General features: G+C 39.5%; 1 protein-coding gene and 1 long non-coding RNA gene across 2 annotated transcripts in view; one reads left to right on the top strand and one right to left on the bottom strand.

Moving 5' to 3' along the window:
• Positions 1–24,326, bottom strand: part of SPOCK1 (SPARC (osteonectin), cwcv and kazal like domains proteoglycan 1) — a 499,775-nt gene that overhangs the window by 472,303 nt on the left and 3,146 nt on the right. The gene's annotated exons all lie outside the window — the stretch shown is intronic.
• LOC112649911 (uncharacterized) lies at positions 16,306–22,554 on the top strand. Its single transcript, XR_003129785.3, has 5 exons — positions 16,306–16,462; positions 20,582–20,614; positions 21,090–21,226; positions 21,398–21,567; positions 21,974–22,554. It is a non-coding gene; the product is annotated as an uncharacterized LOC112649911 (long non-coding RNA).

The raw sequence follows: 24,326 nt of genomic DNA on the forward strand, positions 1-24,326 counted from the left end.
TCACACAAAAATTCCCCATGGCTGTTTATCCTGGCAAAAATAATAAAAATTATATGATCTTTATTACACCTGATTGGCTACAATGATGCATCAGATTTCCTGAGGATATAAAATATAATGTATTTATTTGATTGATCCCCTCTTCTCTTGGCTCTAAAAAAGTCAAATAATTGTAACAACAGGAGTCTATGCCTTAAAATGTATAACCTACAAGGACAAACAATTTTGTATATTCTGTTTATGGCTATACCCCAGACCTAGGACAGTCCCTGGTACATTTATTTCTTGAGTCCCGCGTCAGGCTCCCTGCACGGAGCCCGCTTCTCCCTCTGCCTGTGTCTGCCTCTCTCTCTGTGTCTATCATGAATAAATAAATGAAAATTTTAAAACAAACAAACAAAAAAAAAACAATGAAAGAAAGGCTCATCATATGCCCCCCACACTCAATTTTGTCCAGCTACACTACACCTGACATTAAAAAGTAATAATTAGGCAGTGATGTCACCAAGATGGCAAAACAAATCATTCCGGACTTTGCTCCCACTTATGAAAACAACTAACAACTACACAAGAATGAGACACCACCAAGAGAATCCCAGAGCATGAGGATGAAACTGAAGAATCACCTATACCACAGAGACCAAGACAAACCACATTAGAAGGTAGGAGAAGTGGCAACACACTGAACACATTGCCTCTTTCCCAGGCCAGGGCACCACCGAGCAAGGAGTCTGCTCTGAGCCTCCAGTTCCTCCAGTGGGAAAAGGGAACCCATAGGGGACCTCAGGATGCACTTGCAGCACTGGGGTCACTTTGTGAGAGCCCCTATTCTGATCTCCCCGTGTATATGTTGCAAGGGAATCTGCAAGGCTCAATGACTGGGAATCTGACTATAATGGAGGAGGGAGAGACTTGCAAAAACCAGTACAATGATCCTGGAAGACCAAGTTCACACTTGCAGTATCCAAGTAGTAATCCCAACCAGCAGTTATACTCATCTGCACAACCATCCTAGGGGTACACTCTGACCAGAAAACATGGTAGAGTGCAGATATATCTGAATCAGATCCTCAAATGAGGAATTTTGCCAGCCCTAGAGCCCAGTTTTCCCACACTCAGCAAGGAGTGGAGTTATGGCCCCATCTACCATGGAGAGCATTTTCCAGCTACATCTGACCAGAAGGACTGGAGATGACTCCAGGAAGCTGCGTGGCCCAGCAGCACTTGAGCCAAGAGGAGGGTAGGCAGAGCTGATGGCCTTCAGAGCAAAGCCAGTGCAAGGCATAGAAGATTCCTGTACTATGCACCAGTAGGGAGATTAGTTCACAGCTAAGGCTGAAGGTAGCTCCCAGGCCCTCCTAACCAGGGAGCCCATTTGGGAAACTGAGAGTAGCCTGGAGTGGCCTGTGCCCCTTCCTAGGCACGGATGCTAATACAAACCCCAACCACTATAGAGGGTGTCTTTTAGCCCCATCTGACTATAAGGGCTAGTAATAACTCCTGCAAGCTGTGAGGACCAGCAGTGCTCAAACCTAGAGAGAGGCAGGCAGTGGTCCTGTTCAGCTATCAAACTTGGAGTGTGGGTCAGCTTAAGTTAAGACAACAAAAAGTTGTATTGGTTTTAGAGCAGCTTCTCCTGTTGCACCCAAGCAGGGAATCTAATTGATAACCCTGATTATTAATGAATATAGACTTCAGCCTGTCCCACCAGAGAACCTAAGCCAGAGCACACAAGAAGCTGTGTAGTCCATTTAACAGCCCTACATGGCATTTGAACAGAAACCACAGCCTGTAGCTTTCCCCATCTGCAGAGCAAAACTAATGGCCTCACCTGACCAGGACATTGAGTGCACACTCTAATTTGATTTGGGTCCCCAAACAACAAGCTACATAGGCCTGGGCCCCATCCTGCTGACCTGTACCTAGACATCATCATCAGGCAATCATCAGATAAGCCTGACCAGAGACCCAGGCAACCACAGAGCCATACCACAGCCTCACAGTAGACAGGAAATCAAGCCAGCAGTCCTATCCAATTGTTCTTAGAGGCATGCTCTCCCATCCCTGTCCTCAGAGCTCAAACAGTTGCCTTGCCCAAAACTAGATTATAATATCAGGTCCCATCTGCCAAAGGACATTACTAGCACAGACACTTGCAAACCCAAACTGAGCTGATTGGTGAAGAGGAATCTATAAAATTTGGAAAAGGAACTCACTCAAATGCACAGATACCAATACAAGGAATCAAGGATCACGACCCGCCTAAGGAAACTAATAAAGCTCCAATAACTGATTCTAAAGAAATGCAGACATATTAACTGTCAAAGAATCCAGAATAATCTTCTTAAGGAAGTTTGGCAACTACAAGAAAACACACACAACTAAACAAAATTATGAAAACGACATATGACCAAAGTGAGTTCAACAAGGAAATAGCAAATCACAATAGAGATCAAATAGAAATCCTAAAGTTCAAAAATAAAGAACCAAAGAATGCAACACAGACCTTCAAAAGTAGAATCAAACATGCAGAAGAGAGAATTAGTGACATGAAAAATAAAAATATTAGAAACAGCCCAAAGGAGAAAAATTTTAAAATGATGACAGAGAGTCAAGAATGCCTATAGCAATTATGAGACATAATGAAAAGAAACAATATTCATACTATGGGAATTTCAGAAAAGTAAAGGAGAACAGTACAGAAAGTATATTTAAAGCAAGAAAGGCTGAAAACTTTCCAAACTTGGGGAGAAAAGTGGACATCAAGAACTATGAGGCCTGGGCAGCCCGGATGGCTCAGCGGTTTAGCACCGCCTTCAGCCCAGGGTGTGATCCCACATTGGGATCCCTGCATGGATTCTGCTTCTCCCTCTGCCTGTCTCTCTCTCTCTCTCTCTCTCTCTCTCTCGAATAACTAAATGAAGTCTTAAAAAAAAAAAAAAAAAGGAACCATGAGGCCTAAAGGATCCCAATCACAATGAATCTGATTAAGCCAACACCATGGCACATGATAATTAAATTGTCAAAAGTCAAAACAAAAGAAAGACTTTTAAGATGAAACAGAGAAGTTACACACAAAGGAATCCCCATAAGACTATCAATGGATTTCTCAACAGAAACTGTACAGGCTAGGAGACAATGGAGTGACATATTCAAAATATTAAAAGAAAGTCACTCTAAACCAAGAATTCCATACCCAGTGAAACTGTCCTTTAGAAATGAAAGAAAGAAAAGACTTCCAGAAGAAATAAAAGCTGAGGGAATTCATTACCACTAAACTTGCCTTACATGAAATATATAGGGAGTTCTTTGAGGGAAAGTCAAAGAACACTAACATAAAAACCCTAAAATATGATATAAATCTCACTGATAATGGCATGTAGATAGTCTTAGTTACATTCTGCTGTTTGGTAATAGTGGTGCATACTTCACTGACAATTCTAGTTTAAACATTTTCTTAGAAGTAGCAAAATAACCTTAACTAGAATAATCTGTTATTAGTTTACAATATTAAAAAACATGTAAATTATGACAGCAATAACCTAAAAGATGAGGGGGAGGAGAAATAAAAGTATTATTAAAGGTAAGTTGTTATCATTTTAAAATAGGGTTTGGAGCATCTGGGTGGCTCAGTCGGTTAAGTATCTGCCTTCGGCTCAGGTCATGATCCTAGGGTCCTGGGATGGAGCCCCACATCAGGCTTCCTGCTCAGTAGAGTCTATTTCTCCCTCTCCCACCATGCCTTGTCCCCACTCATACGCTCTTGCTCTCTAATAAATAAATAAAATCTTTAAAAATAAAATAGGGTGTGGTATGTTTCAGGTATTTTAGATAAGCCCCATGGTAACCACAAAGGAATATATTGCAGTAAATACACAAAAGAATTGAAAAAAAAAAAAAGAAGTCAAAGCATAATGATACCAAAACACATCAAACCACAAGATACTAAGATAAGAAACAATGAACAATCAATGTATGTAACAATCAGAAAACAAAGAACAGGGGTGGCACTTGGGTGGCTCAGCCAGTTGGGAATCTGCCTTCAGTTCATGTCATGATCCCAGGGTCCTAGGATTGAGCCCCTCATCAGGGTCCCTGCTCTTTCTCTCCCCACTACTCTTGCTCTCTTTCTTTCTCACCAACTCTCTCTCTCTCAAATATATAAATAAAATATTTTTTTTTATAAAAAGAAAACAGGGACACCTGTGTGGCTCAGCAGTTAAGAGTCTGCCTTCGGCTCAGGGCGTGATCTTGGAGTTCTGGGATTGAGTCCCACATCAAGTTCCCTGCATGGTGCTGCTTCTCCCTCTGCTTGTGTCTCTGCCACTCTCTTTCTGTGTCTCTCATGAATAAATAAATAAAATCTTTTAAAAAAAGAAAAGAAAAGAAAAAGAAAAAAGAAAAAAAGAAAACAAGGGATGCCTGGGTGGCTCAGCGGTTGAGTGCCTGCCTTCGGCCCAGGGCATGATCCTGAGGTTCTGGGATCGAGTCCCACATCAGGCTCCCTGCATGGAGCCTGCTTCTCCCTCTGCCTGTGTCTCTGCCTCTCTCTCTGTGTCTCTCATGAATAAATAAAATCTTTAAAAACAAAACAAAACAACAGAATGGCAATAGCTCTTTACCTATAAATAACTACTTTAAATGTAAACATAATTCTCCAATAGAATGGCTGTTTCTCCAACCAAAATTCTCTCAATAGAATGGCAGCATGGATTAAACACATGCATGCGCGCACACGAGCACACACACACACACACACAGCCAACGATATGATGCCTACAAGAAATTCACTTTAAAGACATATACAGATTGAGAGAAAAAGGATGAAAAAAAGACATTTCAAGCAAATGGTAACCAAAAAACACAAGGTTAGCTTTACTTTTATTAGGCAAAGTAGAATGTAAGCTAAAAATGGTGAAAAGAGACAAAGACGGTCATTATGTGATAAAGGAGCCAATACATCAAGAAGATATAACAACTATAAATATTGTTTAGCCCATCAAAGAACCTAAATATATCAACCAAAAACTAATGGAGCTAAAATGAGAAATAAACAACACAATAATAGTGAGGAACTTTAATACCCTACTCTCAACAATGGATAGACCATCTAGACAGAAAATCAATAGGGGAATAGCAGATATGAACAACACTACAGACCAAATGGACCTAACAGACATATACAGAACATCTTATCCAACAATGGCAAGATACATATTCTTCTCAAATGTACATGGAACATTTTCTAGGATTGTCTATATGTTAAGTCACAAAACAAGTCTCAGCAAATTCAAGAAGACTGAAATCATACAAAGTATCTTCTTTGATCACAATGGCATTAAACTAGAATTCAACAAGAGGAAAACTGGGAAATTCATGAACACATGGAAATTAAACAATACTCCTGTGAACAATCAATGAACCAAAAAAATTAATTAAAGGAGAAATAAAATTTTGAGAAAAACAAAAATGTAAACACAACATACCAGAACTTAAGGAATGCAGCAACAACAGTTATAAGAAGTTCATAGCAAACATGCCTACATTAAGATACAAGACTCTCCCCCACCCTAATAAAACTAATTCTATACTTTAAGTAGAAAAAGAACAAACTAAGCCCAAAATTAGGAGAGAATATAATCAGAACAGAAATGAATAAAAAGTTAAATCAAAAGATTAAAGAAATGAAAAGTTGTTAGATTGAAAAGATAAACACGATTGATAAACTCTTAGCTAGACTCAGCAAGGAAAAAAGAAAAAGGACCCAAACCAACAAAATTATCAATGAAAAATAAGACATTACAACTGATATCACAGAAACTTAAAGAACTATAACAGGCTACTATGAAAAACTACATGCCAACAAACTAGACAACCTACAAAAAATGGAAAAATTATTGGAAACATATAATTTGCAACAGAAAATCTGAATAGACCAATTACTAGTAAGGAGATTGAATCAATAAGCAAAATCTCCCAACAAAGAAAAGCCCGGGACCAGATACTTCAATTGTGAATTTAATTAAATATTTAAATAGAATTAATGCTAATCCTTTTCAAACTCCAAAAAATTTAAAAAGAGTGAACACCCTCAAATGCATTTTACAAGGCCAACATGACCCTAACACCAAAACAAGAAAAGGATGGTACTAGAACACGAAACTACAAGCCAATATCTCGGGTGAATAAAGATGCGAAAATTCTCAATAAAATGCTAGCAAACAAAATTCAGCAGAATAAAAGGATCATCCATCAAGATCAAATGAGACCTATCCCTAGGTTGCAAGGATGGTTCAACATAAACAAATCAATTAATATGACAATATACAACATACAATATACAATTGTTTCAAAATATCAAAGAAAAGTGACAAGATTCAACATCTATTCATGATAAAAATTCTTAACAAATTAAGCATGGAAAGAACATGTCTCAACATAATAAAAGTTATATATGACAAGCCCACAAGTAACATCTACTTCATGGTGAACAGCTGGAAACTTCTCCTCTAAAATCAGGAACAAGACACTCCTAGTAGTACCAAAAGTCTAGCAAAGCAATCAGGCAAGTAAAAGAAATAAAATTCATCAGAATTGGAAAAGAAGAACTAAAATTGTCTTGATTTGCAGATCACATGATTTTATATATACAAATCCCAAAGTCTCAACCAACAAACTGTTAGGCCTAGTCAATGAGCTGCAGAAAACAAAATTAACATACAAAAATAAGTACTGCTTTTATATACTAAAAATGAATTTTCTGGTAAAATTTAAAATTTGATTTAAAAATTGATCCCATTTACAATAGCATCAAAAACAATAAAATATTTAGGATTAAACTTAACTAAGGAAGTGAAAAATCTCTCTTCTGAAAACTCTTAAAACATTAATAAAAGAAACTGAAGAACACACAAATAAATAGAAAAATATCCTGTGTTCATGGATTGGAATAACTGATATTGTTAAAATGCCAATACTACCAAAAACCATCTATAGGGCTCAATGTAATCCCTATCAAGATTTCAATGGAATTTTTCAAAAAGTGGAAAAAAACACTCCTAAAATTTATATAGAACCGCAAAAGACCCTGACTAAACCAAGGAATTCCTAAGAAAGAAGAACAAAGCAGAAAGCACCACACTTTCAGATTCCAAGTTGCACTATAAAGCTATAGTCATTAAATAGTACAGTACTGGCATAAAAAAAAAAGGAACAATGGAACAGAATTGAAAGCCCATAAATGAACCCGAGCATTTTTAGCCAACTAATATTTGACAAGGGAGCCAATAATGCTCATTGTATAAAAGTTTCTTCAATTTAGGAAAACTGGATATTAATATGAAAAAGAATGAAACTGGATCTATATCTTATACCTCTCACAAGAATTAACTTTAAATTGACTAGACTTAAATGTAAGACCAGAAACCATAAAACTTGAAGAAATAAAACATATTTATATCAGTCTTGGCAATGTTGTGGAGTTTTTTGTTGTTTATGCTGTTGTTGTTGTTGTTGTTGGATAGGACACCTAAAGGACACCTAAAGCAATAAAATCTAAAACAGAAAAAAAAAATCTAAAACAGAAAGTAGGACTCCATCACACTAAAAAGCTTCTGCACAGTGAAAGAAACCATCAACAAAATGAAAAGACAACCTATGGAATGGAAAAAAAAATTTACAAACCATATATCTGATAAGGGGATAATATCTAAAAGAACTCAAACATTCTGAAAGCCAAAAAAAAAAAACAAAACCCCAATTAAAAATTGGGCAAAGGACCTAACTAGACATTTCTCCATAAAAGATACATGACAGGCCAACAGGTACATGGAAAAGACACTAGCATCACTAGTCATTAGGGAAATTCACATTAAAACTGCAAAGATTATCACCTCATGCCTTTAGGAATGGCCATAATCAAAAAGGCAAGAGATAAATGGTAGCATGAATGTAAGAAAAGAGAACTGTCTAGACTACTGATTGGACTGCAAATTGGTGCGGCCACTATGGAAAACACTAAGGTGATCCTCAAAAAATTAAAAATAGAACTACCATATGATCCAGCAATTCCACTTCTGGGAATACAAAGGAAACAAAATCACTAACTTGAAAAGATATCTGTACCCCATGTTCACTGCAGCATTATTTATAATAGCCAAGACATGGAAACAACCCATGTGTCCACTAATGGAAAAAACATTATATGGTCTCATTCATTTGGGGAATATAAATAATAGTGAAAGAGAATAAATAAACAGGAAAGGAGAAAAAATAAGTGGGAAATATCAGAAAGGGAGACAGAACATGGAAGACTCCTAACTCTGGGAAACGAACTAGGGGTGGTGGAAGGGTAGGAGGGTGGGGGGTGGGGGTGAATGGGTGGCGGGCACTGAGGTGGGCACTTGACGGGATGAGCACCGGGTGTTATTCTGTATGTTGGCAAATTGAACACCAATAAAAAATAAATTTATTATTAAAAAAAAGAATCTGTGTTACCTATACAATGTAATATTATTTGGCCAGGAAAAAAATGATAAATGTTACCACTTGAGGCAAAAGGGATAGACTTTGAAGGCATTATGCTAAGTGATATGTCAGGCAGAGAAAGTATGACCTTGCTTATTTTGGAATCCAGAACAAAACAAAACAAGCCCAATCCAAAGGGGGAAAAAAAAAAAAACTTGCAGGGACTGCTTGCGGTGGGAGGCAGTAATGGAGGAAGGTGGTCAAAAGGTACAAATGTCCAGCTATAAGATAAATAAGTACTAGAGATATAATGTATGACATGGTGACTATACTTAACAGGGCTGTATGGTATATAGAAAAGTCGTTAAGGGAGTAAATCCTAAGAGCTCTCATCATAACAAGAATTTTTTTCCTTTTTTCCTTTCTTCTTTTCATTGTATCTGTATGAAAAGATAGGTATTAGCCGCATCTACTGCAGTCATCACTTCACAAGATATATAAATCAAACCATCACACTATATCTTAATCTCACATAGTAACATGGTATGTCGATTGTTTCTTGACAAAACTGGGAAAACATCATTATAAAGGAGCAATTGTGGGGTGTCTGGGTGGCACAGCTAGTTGAGCATCCAACTCTTGGTTTTGGCTCAGGTCATGATCTCAGGGTTGTGAGAACAAGCCCCCCTATCAGGCTCTGCGTTCAGCATAGAGTTTGCTTAAGTTTCTTTCCCTCTTCCCCTCTGCCCTGCTCCTTCTCTCTTTCAAATAAATAAATCTTTAAAAAAAAAAAAAAAGGAACCACTGCATCTCTAGGTCAGCATTTCTCACTTGGCACTGTAGACATTTCCAGGGAGGAGGCTGTCCTGTACATGGTAGGATATTTAGAATGGTAGGATATTTAGAAGCATCCCTGGCCTCTATTCACAGGATGCCAATAGCATCTCCCCCACGCTCCCTAGTTGTGGCAACCAGAAATGGTTCTAGACCTTGTCAAGTGTCCCCAGGGGGCAAAATCTTCCCTGCTTAGGAATCACTCCTCTAGGCCTATAGAGAGGCCCCCAGTTGCTGACAGATCCAGAGAACTGTTTTGTTTTTGTCTTATTCATGATGCTGAGAAGGCAGCCAGGGGAAACCCTCTCCCTGCCTGCTCTAGCTGAGTGCACCACACAGGTCTGCGGTGAGAGCAGTGGGAGGAAATACTGGGTAATGAAAATCAGGCAGGTGTCTTGAACACAAATGAAGATGGAGATGTGGGCTCAGGCCTTGTCTGTATTCGACAGGAGAAACCACTTTACTGCCATGGTGGGGATGGACTTGGTTTTTAATGATCTCTTCTCACCCTCCTCCACCACAAGGGCATTAAAGCATCTATACGTTGTACCAGTAGCAAGGGATCCGTAAGCAGCAATTTGACTTGAAATCTGGCTTGGAGCACCTGCTCCTGCTCCTAATTATGAATGAGGCTAGGATTCATTAGTATCTCCACAATGAGTTCAAGGGGCTCTTCAGAGAATAGGCTCTACACAGCATTTACAATGCCAGGTACAAATGTGAGAAATGGCAACAGCTTTATGCTCCCCAATCCTGGGTGGGCTGCTGGTCTCTCACATCTGTACCCCTGACAAAATCAAGAGGGATCAGAGAAATAGTCCTCCCAGTCAGGACTCTTGCATATATCATCTTACCTATGCTGGTTCAGTAAAGGCACGTATCTTGGCATGCCAGGTTTCTATCAAACTCTTCTTCCTTTTTTTTTTTTTTTTCAAACTCTTCTTCTTTACCCAAAAAATCACTAATAGCCAATGCTAGCAAGGGTACAGCAAAAATACATTCTATTCTATTCTGGGGGTATAACCACTATAATGTAGTAACATACATCAGTGGCCTTTAAAATGCACACACCAGTAATACCAAATATTTCTACTTCTGGGAATATATCATAAGGAAAGAATTATAACTGGAAAAAAGCTCACATGCCCAAAATATTCATCATATAATCATAGAGAATAAGGAAAAATGGAAACTACCAATCGTCTGCTGTTAGGTATTGTAGTTTGTTATATTGCAGTATTCAGTGGACTAATATACACCATTAAAATGTCATTTACAAAGAATGCCATCATATGATACTAAAATGTTTATGCTGTGTCATTAAATGAAAACACAGAGAATACCAAATCATATCAACAGCATGACATCAACCATGAAAATAAACATTCTAGCATTAAAAACTCTTCTGAAAGCAAACAGACCACCCTCCATGCCCCCCAAAAAAGTGTTAACAGTGACTGCATATGGGAGGGAAGCTATTTCTCTCTCTCTCTCTCTCTCTCTCTCTCTCTGTATCTTCTAAATTCTCTTTTTAAATTATCTATTTCAGGGCACCTGGGTGGCTCAGTAAGTTAAGTGTCTGCCTTCAGCTCAGGTCATAACCTCAGAGTCCGGGATTGAGCCCCATATAGGGATTCTTGCTTAATGGAGAGCCTGCTTCTCCTTCTCCCTCTGCTGCTCCCCCTGCTTGTGCTCTCTGTCAAATAAATAATAAAAATTTTAAAAATTTTAAATCATCTATTTCTTTACAATGGGAAAAAAACAACTTAAAGTCAAAAGAATAATGGTAAACCAGGGTCTCTGGGTGGCTCAGTTAAGCATCTGCTTTCAGTTCAGGTCATGATCTCAGGCTCCTGGGACCCAGCCCTGTATCAGGCTCCCTGCTCAGTGGGGAGTCTGCTTCTCCCTCTGCCTCTGCTCCTTCCATCTGCTCATGCTCACTCTCTCTTTCCCAAATAAAATCTTTTAAAAAACAGTAATAAAATAAGTCAAAAGAATAATGGCAAACCCACACCTAGAACACAAATACATCCTCTCTGTATTACCTTTACCCTAGCTTTTTTTTCCAGTTTTATTGAGATGTTATTGACATGTAACATTGCCTAAGTTTAAGGTGTATGATTTGATGATTTAATACATGTATATACCGCAAAATGATTACCATAAGATTAACATATCCTTCATTTCACATAATTACCATGTTATTGTTACAGTGAGACATTTAAGATTTACTTTCTTAGCAACTTTCAGATATACAATACTGTAAACTATAGTCACCATGCTGTTCCTTAAATCCCCAGAACTTACTCCTCTTATAACTGGAAATCTGTACCCTTTGGCCAACAACTCTATTATTTTGTCTGTAGCACTCACAACCCATTGTTGTGTCTTATTCTTAGCATTATTTTTATCCCCACCTGGAATACAGGCTCCATAAGGGTAGACAAGTACCTAATATATAACAGATGCTCAATATATTTTGTTGAATTAAACATACAAGTTAGATTGTAGAGTTTGTTTGTTTTTTTTTAATTCCTCTTCCAGTAAAGCAAGCACACTGTAATGGTGAGAGAATAATTGGAATAACCACTGGGGAAAATGTGAGAGTTGAATGTTCACCTATTTTTTTACTAACGGATTCTCTACTTCAATATGTACCTGTAAGAAATGTATATATAGATTCACTGAAAGACAGTCCCAAGAAGGTGCTATTACATAAGAGCCAAAACTTGGAAACTACCTAAAGGTCCTTCAATAACAGAATAGGGAGAGACTTCTGCAGAAGATGGTGGAGTAGGAGGACCCTAAGCTCACCTCGTCCTACAAACATATCTAGATAATACACACATCAATGGACATAACCCCAAAAACAACCCAAAGACTGACAGAACAAACTCCCCACAGCTGAATGTAAACAAGAGCCCACATACAAGAGGGTAGGAAGGGCAGAGACACAGCTGATGGACATGCAGGACTGCCTGGGGAGGGAGGATCACTGAGAGTGTGGAGAGGAGAGAGAAATAGACACTCCAGCCCCTCCACGCAGGAGGAATCCCCATAACATTTGGCTTTGAAAACCAGAGGGGCTGAATTCCACAGGCTTTTACAGTAAGTTGTGCTTAATACATAGAACTTTAAAAATCAGGATTGCTCTGGAAGAGCTGGGAGGATGATAGGAGACTGAGTCCCTGCCTGAAAAGAGACAGCACAATGGGGTGCCTGGCAGGCTCAATCAGTAGAGCATGCAACTCTTAATATTAGGGTCATGAGTTCTAACCCCACATTGCACATGAAGCTGAAGGAAGGAAGGAAGGAAGGAAGGAAGGAAGGAAGGAAGGAAGGAAGGAAGGAAGGAAGGAAGGAAGGGAGGGAGGGAAGGAGGGAGGTTAGGGAGGGAGGTTAAAAAACTATAAAAGAAGAAAACTATAGGACAATATCCCTGACGAATATAGATATAGAAATCCTCAACAAAATATTAGAAAACTGAATTCAACAATATATTTTAAAAAATCATTTACCATAATCACATGGGATTTATTCCTGGGTTGCAAGGATGGCTCAATATTCTCAAATCAATCAATACGATACATCACATCAATGTGATCCTTTCTCTTGAAAGGATAAAAAAAACCATATGATCATTTCAGCATATGCAGAAAAAGCATGTGACAAAGTATAGAACCCACTCATGATAAAATCCCTCAACAAAGTAAGCCTAAAAAGAACATAACACAACATAATAACAGCCACATATGAAAAACCCACAGCGAACGTCATACTCTATGGGGGAAAAACTGAGAGCTTTCCCCTAAGGTCAGGAATAATATAAAGATATCCACTCTCACCACATTTATTCAACACAGTACTGGAAGTCCTGGCCACAACCATCAGATAAGGAAAATAAAATACATCCAAACTGGTATGGGAAAAGTAAAACTTCCACAATTTGCAGAGGACAGGATACTTAGAGACTCCATCCAAAAGCTACTAGAGGCTCCATCAAAAAGCTACTAGATGATAAATGAATTCTTTAAGGTCAGATGATACAAAATCAACATACAGAAATTCAATGCATTTCTATACACTAACAATAAAGTAGCAGAAAGAGAAATTAAGAAAACAATCCCATTTACAACTATACCAAAAATAATAAAATATCTAAAAATAAACTTAACCATGGAGGTAAAAGACCTGTACTCTGAAAATTATAGGACACTGATGAAAGAAATTGAAGATGACACAAACAAATAGAAAGATATTCCATGATCCTGTTTTGGGAGAACAAATGCTGTTAAAACGTCCATACTACCAAAAGCAATCTACAGATTTAATGCAATCCCTATCAAAATACTGATAGCATTTTCTTTTTTTAAGATTTTATTTATTTATTCATGAGAGACACAGAAAGAGAGGCAGAGACACAGGCAGAGGGAGAAGCAGGCTCCACGCAGGGAGCCTGATGTGGGACTCAATCCCAGGACCCCAGGATCACGCCCTAAGCGGAAGGCAGATGCTCAACTGCTGAGCCACCCAGTTGTCCCTACTGATAGCATTTTGAACAGAACTAAAACAATCTAAAATTTATACAAGACCACAAGACCCCACAGAGCCAAAGCAAACTTGAAAAACAAAGCCAGAAGTATAATCCTAGATTTCAAAACATACTACAAAACTATACTCATCAAAACAGTACAGTACTGGCACAAAAACAAATACAGAGATCAACAAAACAAAATAAAGAGCCCAGAAATAAACCCATGATTATATAGCCAATTAATCTTCAACAAAGGAGGCAAGAATATGCAATGAGGAAAAGGCTCTTCGATAAATGGTGCTGGGGAAACTGGACAGCTACATGCAAAAGAATGACACTGGATCACTTTCTTACACCATACACAAAATAAACTCAAAATAGATTAAGAACCTAAATATGAAAAAAAAAAAAAAGAACCTAAATATGAGACTTAAAACCATAAAAATTCTACAAAAGAACATAGGCAGTAATTTCTCTGACATTGGCTATAGCAACATTCTTCTAAATATGTCTCCTGAGGCAAGGAAAATAAAAGCAAAAATAAACTATTGGGATTTCATCAAAATAAAAAGCTTCTACACAGCAAAGAAACAATAAACAAAACTAAAAGTCAAACAACTGAATGGAGAAGATATTTGCAAATGACATATCAAATACACAATATCTAATATAAAGAATTTTAACAACTCAACACAAATAAACCAATTTTTAAAAATGAGCAGACACAAACTGACGCCTCTCCAACGAAGTCATATATATGGTCAACAGACATATGAAAAGATGGTCAACAGCACTCATCATCAGGGAAATGCAAATCAAAACCACAATGAGATATCACCTCACACGGGACAGAAGTGCAAAAATCAGAAACACAAGAAACAAATGGTTGTGATGATCCGGGGACAAAAGGAACCCTCATGCACAATTAGTGGCAATGCACACCGGCAGCCACTGTAGGAAACAGTATGATGTCCCTCAAAAAATTAAAAATAGAATTACCATATGATTCAGTAATTCCACTACTATTTACCCAAAGAATGCAAAAACTCTAATTCAAAAAGATATATGCACATCCACATTTATTGCAGGATTGACAATAGCCAAATTATGGAGGAAAACCAAGTGTCCATTAGCAGATGAATGAATAAAGAGGATGCAGTGTATACACACACACATGCACATAAAGTCAATGGAATATTACTCAGGCATAAAAAAGAAAAATATCTTGCCAACGGCAACAAGGATGGATCAATAGGGTATAAGGCTAAGTGACATAAATCAGCCAGAGAAAGACAAACGCAATATGATTTTCATTCATATATGGAATTTAAGAAACAAACAAGCAAGAAAGAGACAAAACAAAAACAGACTCTTTTTTTAAGATTTTATTTATTTATTCATGAGAGACACAGAGAGAGAGGCAGAGACACAGGCAGAGGGAGAAGCAGGCTCTATGCAGGGAGCCTGACGTGGGACTCGATCCCAGGTCTCCAGGATCACACACTGGGCTGAAGGCGGCGCTAAACTGCTGAGCCCCCAGGCTGGCCAAAAACAGACTCTTAATTAGGAGAACAAAGATGGTGACTAGAGGGGATGTGGGAGGGGGAGATGGGGATGAAGAGTACATTTACCTTGAGGAGTACCAAGTAAAATGTATACAGGTGTTGAATCACTATATTGTATACCTAAAGCTAGTATGACACTCTGTGTTAACTATATTGGAATTAGAATTAAAAAAAAATAAAGACAAAATATAGAACTGGTAAATAAATTGTGGAATATTCACACAGCAATGAGAAAGAACTAAGAACAGCAACACACAACAATCTATCATAAATTTGATGTTCAGCAAAAGAAGCCAGGTAAAAAAAGACATCCTTACAATTCTGTTATAAAAGTATAAAAGCAGACAAAACTAATCTACAGTCTTAGAAGTCAGGAGGGTTCTTGCTTGGGATGGGGACAGGCAGGGACAGCAAGCCACTTCTCAGATGCTAATAAGATTCTGTCTCTTGATCCAGTTGATGGTTGTACAGGTGTGTGCACTTTAGGGAAGTACACCAAGAGGCAATATATTTATGATTGGCACCCTTTGCTCTATATATGTTATACTCCAATGACACATATTCCTTACCAATCCAGACCTTGATCTAAAGGACAGACGAAGCTAAATACCAAGCTTCAGCATTCATACACACCGGGCCCTGTCTCATCTAAATGCTCCATCTCGACTGCACAGACCAACACCTCTCTGTTGGTAGCACCTGGGTCCCTAAACTTATGCAGAACATCAGAAGCACCCCATGTGCAGATATTTGTAAGAGTTGAGGTAATCTCAAGCGACCTGACTCCCAGACAGATTAAGAGATGAAGGCTTACGCTTCCTCCCCATAGAGACATGACTGAGGTCACAATGTCTCTGGACGTCCAGTTTGTCAGGACTGCTCTGGGTCCTTTGTAGACCAGGGCTCTTCCCTCAAAAGGTTCCCAACTGATGAGCACCGCTTCTTCTTCACTTTATCTCAGACAAGCAGTCCACAGACTCCAGAGGACAGGAATCAGCTCTGTTTTGCTTCCTGCTACACTCTAAATGGTCAGCACTGTGCCTGGTACACAGCAGCCTGGCCAGTAAGTATCTGTGGTGGGAATGTATGAATATGTGAACAAATGGAACTACTGAATCTGTGTACCCGGATGTGATTACTAGAAAGGTGAGATGTAGGCCAAGGATGAAAATGGAAAGAAACAAAAACAGAGTTACTTTTAAAAACATATGCAAAGGTCTTTCTGAGGTAGAAAGAAATTTTTAAACCATCTACCTTATCATATAAAGAAAAATCACAAAATTTATCTCACACTACCAAAAATGGCAGTATATTATCTTTACTATAGATAACACTTTTATGCTCTCCTTCACTTATTCAACTAGTCTGGTCAAAGGTTGAAGACCAGATCCAGAGTCAAAGCAAGACTAGCTGTTTCAGATGGGAAACAATGCCTTAGCCTAATGAAAGTTCTGGACACCACCCAGCCTACCAAGCCCACCAAAGTCACAAAGCAATTAGCATATCCAATGAGCATAAAAAGACATGGAAACTACCCAACCATCCCTTAACAACTGGGCTATGGAAAGACTCCAAACAGCCACACAAATATGTTCAGTTATTATCTATTAACTATAATCTCCCTCTTGGCAATGGTTTTATCAACTTAAGGTACCATTAATTAGAAGAAATTCAGCAACATGGGGTAAAGCGAAGTTTAAGACTTCGTTCAGTGGGCAAAGGGAATGGCTTCAGAACAAGGACTGCCACCATGTCTCGATGATCCTTAAAAATTCCTTATTACACACTCTTAGCACCACTTCAACACCCATTTCTCTGTAAACTAAAGCCAATGTCAGAGTCAACTTCCTTCAGTTCATTTGTGCAGAGAACATATCAATTCTGCTGGAGAAGATGCAAAGGTCACCCAGAGTGGGCTGGGTTCAGGCCCCTGCAGAGACATGAAGATGTGTTGAGATGACCCCCTAGGACTTTATCACATAGAAGGCTCCACATCAATTTCACTGCACTCATGTGCACAAGTGTCCCTAGAAGCCAGTCAAGAGTCATATGTTATTCTGCCTCAGGAGCACTTTGAAATACTGGCTGCCACTAAGGCTAGGCAGAAACACACAGTGGAAATCAAGATCTTTCTTAATTTTTTTTAAAGATTGTATTTATTTATTCACGAAAGACATAGAGGCAGAGACACAGGCAGAGGGAGGAGCAGGCTCCACGCAGGGAACCTGACGTGGGACTTGATCCTGGGTCTCCAGGATCACGCCCTGAGCCAAAGGCAGATGCTCAACCGCTGAGCCCCCCACGCATCCCAAGATCTTTCTTTCTACTGGTATCAATGGTAGCCCTACCGCTCAAAGGGGAAGACACTGCACCCATAATAATTTTCTACTACATAAAATGCTCATTTTGTCTAAAATGTTACTATTCATTGGATCGTATTGTGTTGGCTATTTAGGATGAATAATAATTCTCCAGGATTTTTCTGGAAATACAGTCTGAAAATTACCTGCATCATGATTTTCAAGACTGCTTATTTAAAATGCAGCTTCCTGGGTGTCACCTTTGACCTACTGAAGCCTCAGGATTCTGGACTCCGGACTCTGAGATCTACAGTTTAAACAAGCCCCCTAGTGATGTTTCAAGATGTGGAAGCCATGAGTATGAAAACCACTGCTCTAGCACTTCACTCTGGGCATTTTCTCTTTTTGCCTTGGCCTGGCAGGCTTATACTCACTGCATATTTGCTTTCTGTTTTATCTGTGTGTAGCCTGCTTGGAACACCTGTGCTGAGTTCTGCTTCCCTGCTCCAATCATGGGCACTGACGGACTTTGCATAAATGCCTGCTCACCCAGCACAGAATTATGCAGGGGAACATTGATGGTGCCCTCCTTAGTGCAACACGTTGCAGATCACACAAGAAGAGTTTGCAAATTATTACAAATAGTTGTATAATACGTCCTTCCTTCCTCCTCTCCCCAGTATGCCAAACTTTTAAAAAATTTCATTTCAAAAGATCAAGGGAGAGAGTCTCCTGAGGGACATACTTACATAGCACCCTAAGAAAAGCAGCGCAATCAAGTTACCGTGGACTTTAGCAGAACCCTTCCAGAACAATCTCCAGTAACTCACATCACTCATTTTTCAATCCACCTTTCCTCCTTCTGAAAAAGAAACTGTTATCCTCATGTCTGTGATAGGGACACTGGGAGGACCCAGACGCAGGGGCTATGAAATGCCCCACACTACTCATCACTCCAACATGGCACTGAAGGAAGTGCATGCATATCCATCTCTCCCCCTTGAGGGTGGTAATCTTGGTTCTCATCTTTAGTCTCTAAGCCTAGCACCCAGGTGGTTCTCAGCAGTGATGGCAGGGGAAGGGAATGGGGAGGAGAGCAAGAAGCAGACCATTTAAACTACTCTCATTTTTGAAATAAATACTTCACCAGTCATCACTCCATCCACAAACTCTATGGTACCTTTCTTTCTAAAGAGCAGTGGGAATTGCAGGAGCTCTACAGCCCAGGACACTGGACTACAGAGGGAAGGAGCTCATGGGCCACAGACTCTGGAGGAGGAAGGACTTTCTGGAAGGGAGAGACAAAGCCAGGGATGATATTTCACAACAGAGACACCTGCTGATACCAGCAGGGGAGGGGGTACAAAAGAACAGGCCATCTTTCCACATATCTGGCCCATCTGCGTACCTCACTTGTCACAGGTGACTCATTTCCCTGCCCCCCAAATATGTGTTAAACTGCAAATGAGCAAAGTATGCTTTTTAAATGAACTAGGAAAGAGCTTGCTGCTTAACCAAATCTTAGGGCAAACATGTTATGGACACACCTCAGGGTCCTTTCCACTTCAAGACCTTTAGACTTGCTCTTTGCTAGCTGGAACATAACCACCTCCTTCTCCTCGCCTAGCTCACTCCCATCATTCAGTATCTATCAGCTCTGATGACTTTCTCAGGAAGGCATTTCCTGACCACAAGAGTCATTTAGCCCCTTCCCCTCACCTTTACAGTCTCAAGGCTTCTGTACCTCTACCTTCTAGCACTTTTGTCTACTGTAGCTAAATGATTATTTTGTTATTGTTTATCTGTTTGCCATACTAGATGGTAAACTCCAGGAGGGTAAAAACCATGTCTGTCTTACTCATTCATTCATTCATTCATTCATTCATTCATTCATTCATCACTGTGCTGGGTTTAATGGTAAAGGCCTGGGAACACCAGGATCTATACCACAGTGTATCCTGAAAAGGGTTACAAGGTTGTAAGGTTCCAGCTTAGAGACAGAGATTAGACACCCCCACACACACCAAAAATGTTTTGCAGTATGCGTATGATGTAGAATTTCCACCTACCAAAAACTGTAAAAGCACACATGTCTGTAATTCTCCTATAGGCTTTCTTTCCCAGGGTTACATCAAGAGGTGTGCTTAGGAAAAAATTCAAGTCAATACACACCACCTACTCTGTGTCAAGTATGATAAGACTCGAGCACTTACTTCAGGAAGCATCCAATGATTTAAAAAGCTAAAATATAAATATATACAACTATAAATTGAGGAATAATATATAAAGTATCATAGTTAATATTTTAAAAAATAGCCTCTACCTGTTGAGCATTTATTACATCAGACATTTGCTAAGAGCTTCACAGGCATTAGCCAGTTTACTCCTCATGCCAACCCTGTAAGGCTGGTTACCATGGAAATCCATGTCCCCTTAAGGAGCCACCCCTCAGCCCTCCCTTCCACCATGTGATTCAATGGCGCCCCCACCACCACCTTAGCCCCAGGTCCCAGGCCTGGACAATCAGCATATTCTACCCAATTGTCCAGAGTGATTTACTGGGGATGGGTATATAAAATGGGTAAATCTGACAAGTCTCAATTCTGGGAATTTTGTTGGTACTACTGAGATATAAAAACTTTATGATGATATAAATCTGTGCTTGCCATGAGCCCACCACATGGAATTAATGAGCCTGAGAGCAAAACCAACATAGGGGAAAGAAAGCCCAAAGATGGGGAGGCAGGGGGAGAAGAGTGACGAGCATACACATCCAAGTCCTATGATGTAACCTGAGTGTCTGGATCCAACCTTACCTAACGTTATAGCTCACCAGTAGAATCTTCAGTTACAAAGTAAGTAAATTTTCTTTCTCATTTCAGCCAGTTTGAACTGGATTTCCGGAGTCCTCACCAGTAAGTGTGTTACTATCCCCACTTAACAAATGAAACATCAGGGATTCAGAGAGGACAAACAATCTGATTATCTTAACTTTAATTAACTAAGGCTTTGGGAGGTCACCTGGTAGTAAGCATTCAGACCAGAAACCTGCAAGAGTCAGCCTGCTCAAATGCCAGGGGCATATTTTTTCCCTCCATCCACCAAGGCCAAGGTAGACACATGCAAGTCACCTTACTATGGTCATTTTTCTGCATGGTGGGTTCATTTCTTGTTTACCTTTACAGTGAACAGGTGGTCCTCTGGGGTCCCAGCTTTACCCAAGGGTCTGTTAAATTCTCCATTCTGGGCACTCTCTTCTTTCTTAGAAGTACACAAAAATGGTGCATCTTAAAAGTAAAGGCATCTTCTATTAGATGAAATAGGGTAAGAAAACACTTGTAACCTTGGACAAATTATTTAATCCCTCACAGGAAATTATTTTGTTTGTAGTTATCTCTTCTGGGGAGGTGAGATCCACTGTGATCCTAGGCCTGAGGAATTTCCTGAGGAACATTTATGATCACCTCAACAGAAGAAAGGTGTTCAAGTTCAGACACTGGGTGTGCTTGGTCTGAAACACATATTAGGTAAACCAGATATGATTTATTATATTTAATTACTAATATTACTTTCTTTCTCCAAGAAAGATAAAATAGTTGAGCAATGATTAGGTCCCACTCCTCTAGGGGAGTAGTACAGGCCCCATGATCCATTGGGAACCTCTTCTTGCTTTTGAAAATAATATCATCATCATATAGGACAGAACTTATCCTCTCAGCAATCCAGCTCAACAGACATTCTCGAAGGCAGAACTGGTGGAGGACCAGGAGAGGAAGGGGAACTCAGCCTTGGAAGGTCACCTGGGGCAAGAAGCTCTACTATCCTTGCCAGCAGGAACTAGGGTTTCTCTGGCAAGGATAAATTGGAGGTAAGGACAGAAAACACAAGAATTGTCTCAGGCCTACTGACTCCCCAACTGTCTCTTTACAATGATTCCTGTGAAATAATTATTTCTATCAGTGGTCATTTAGTACAGGGGATTTAAGATAGTGGGTTCATTAGAGAGAGTCAGGATCACAAACTCATTTAAGTCTCCTTGAACTTGTTTAATCAAAATGATTTTCTGCTACTCTTTATTACAAGCCTAGTTTCTGTGGTGACAGATTAATGACTGATCCACTAAGCCATACCACCTCTCTTGTCACCAACTCTACCGACTGAGCCAGCCACTATTCCATCAATAAGCTCCATTTGCCCTTGAAACTCATTACAGTTGAGATGTTAAGATCAAATAAGCAGATGAGATGCTCACTGGCACCCTGGTTCTGCTACAGAGACCACCAAATCCCACAGAGTGAACACCAAAAGGAAAAAGAATGCAAGCTGGTCCTTGTGGTCTCATTAGAATTACAAACTCAGGTCACTCTGGAGTAAGATAAATGCCAGCCAAGGCAACATTTCTGATTCTTCAGGCCTGCTCAAGGTAATTATCCCAGAGCTAAATGTCAAGTCTAGTTTCATGTGTGCAAAAGAAAGAAAATGTCATGTTTGGTGTAAGCAACAATATTATTTTAATCAAATCAGAAGCTCATTATTAGCAGAAGATAAGCCCTGGTGTGACCCCTACAGTAAGCTGTATCTACCTGGCTTTCATTCCACTTTGTCTCAAACTAAGATTCTTCACTGATTGCCCTCAGACATCAAGTAGGAAAGACTTAACAGTGTCATATCGAAGGAGCCTCATACCCTAAATCCACTCCACTCTTGATTGACTGCAGTGCACAGCAAGAATCTGGAATCAGACTGCCTGGGTCTCCTCCACAGCCCAACTCTGTAACCTGGGGCAAGAGCCTTAACCTCCCAGTATGTAGTTGATAATAACAGTACTTCTCTCCTGAGATGGTTATGAACATTAAATGAGATAATACATGTAAAGTGCCTTAAACAATGTGCTTGGTTAATTTTAGGTATTATCTATTTCTGCAATGTTTTAATTTTTTAATTATAACCAGAATGTATGAACATTATAAGAAAAAACTTATTAAAAAAAAAGAAATGCACGAAAGCCTAAGTTAAAGGATTTCCTCCAGTAGACAAGAGATTACTGAGAGAAGAGAGATTATTTATCTTGTGCACCCTTATAGCCCACTGCCTCGCACACACTAGACAGTAAGGTGTTGGAATGAATGTGCAAATGAATGTAAGAATGAACAGAGGAACATGTCATTAGAGGAATGACTATGGAAAGCAAAGTCACACTGAGGAAAAATCCAGAGAATGACTGTAGGATCCTTCTATCTCAAACCACAGAGAAGTTGAATGTGTGACAAGAGAAAGCCAGAAATTATTGTACAACTCAATACAAACATCTACCTTCTTCATCTTCTCCTTCTCAGTACTGTATTTGTGCAAAAATCTTGATCTCCATCTGACCAAAAATGCTCATCTTTGTAAAAGGATGATGGCCAAACTAACAGACCACCAATACAGTTAGATGCAAACATCTCCTAACATCTCAACGTTGTTCTGTTTCTCACGGATGCATCACTCCAGGGAACAAACCATGGAGCAGTTCTGAAAATTTTGTTTCTGTAAAGGAGATCGTTATTATATGTGTACCTAGAGCGATAGGACTGCCTCAAAGTGATAAGTAGTGGCTCTCAGGTCACCACTGGCAATGTCACAGCTCACTCAGTGCAGGGGAGCATGGAGCACACAGCCAGCCATCATTTCCATTTCAAAGTGATCCCAATAACAACAACCAAAGGGTATCATCAACTTTCTAAAAGGAGCCTTTAGTTTTTAGTTTCACAAGATCAAAAATCACTTGTAAATCTTTCTCCCCCAAGTGCCTAAGTGGCTCAGTTGGTTAAGCAATCAACTCTTGGTTTCAGCTCAGATCATGATCCTGGGGTTGGAGATCAAGCCCCCCCTCAGGCTCTGTGCTCAACGAGACTCTGCTTGGGATTCTCTCTCTCTCCCTTCTCCCTCTCCTCCCTGACTACCCTACCACTCTCTCTATTACTTGTTAAAATAAATAAATCTTAAAAAAAATACAAATTAAAAAATCTCTCCTCCCTGAGTGCAATAAAGTAACAAGCCAGGAGAAAGGCAGCAAGATTTCTCCACAATGACTTTCAAATATTGACAAGCATCATAACAGTAATCTCAGGACACAGTCTCAGTGTGTCCATGAGACTCTTCAACAAAGAGTTGAGCAAGTGGTTCCAGTACTTGTCCCGGTCGTACTGGGAGACGGTGCTCAGCCACTGGTCACCAAGATAAAGAGTTGAAGAGTCTCTTCAACAAAAACACAAAAAGAGTTTGTGTCTCTTCAACAAAACAACTAAAACACTAGCAGAGAAGCTAAACTTTGTCAACCTTAAGCAAGACTTGACTCAGTGCAAACAATCAGGCTGACTGAGCAACTGCCCCATTAGCTGGAGCTGTGTCCACTGTCAACTGAACGTCTGGTTTTTAGAGCAAGCAACCTTTTATTGCCTAGTCCCAGGGGACAGAGGTTTTGCCGTTACTCCAAATAAATGACCCAACGAAGATGCCTGATGCTGGAGTAAAAGAGCATTTAGTTTGAGTTTCACAACTTTGAAGAGGTTAATAGCCTTCTGTCTGGGCCGCGGCTGGTATCACAAGACCCCATAAAGCATATAAAATGGTTCATGATAAAAC

Source organism: Canis lupus, chromosome 11 (genome assembly GCF_003254725.2).
Source record: "Canis lupus dingo isolate Sandy chromosome 11, ASM325472v2, whole genome shotgun sequence".
Taxonomy (NCBI): Eukaryota; Metazoa; Chordata; class Mammalia; order Carnivora; family Canidae; genus Canis; species Canis lupus.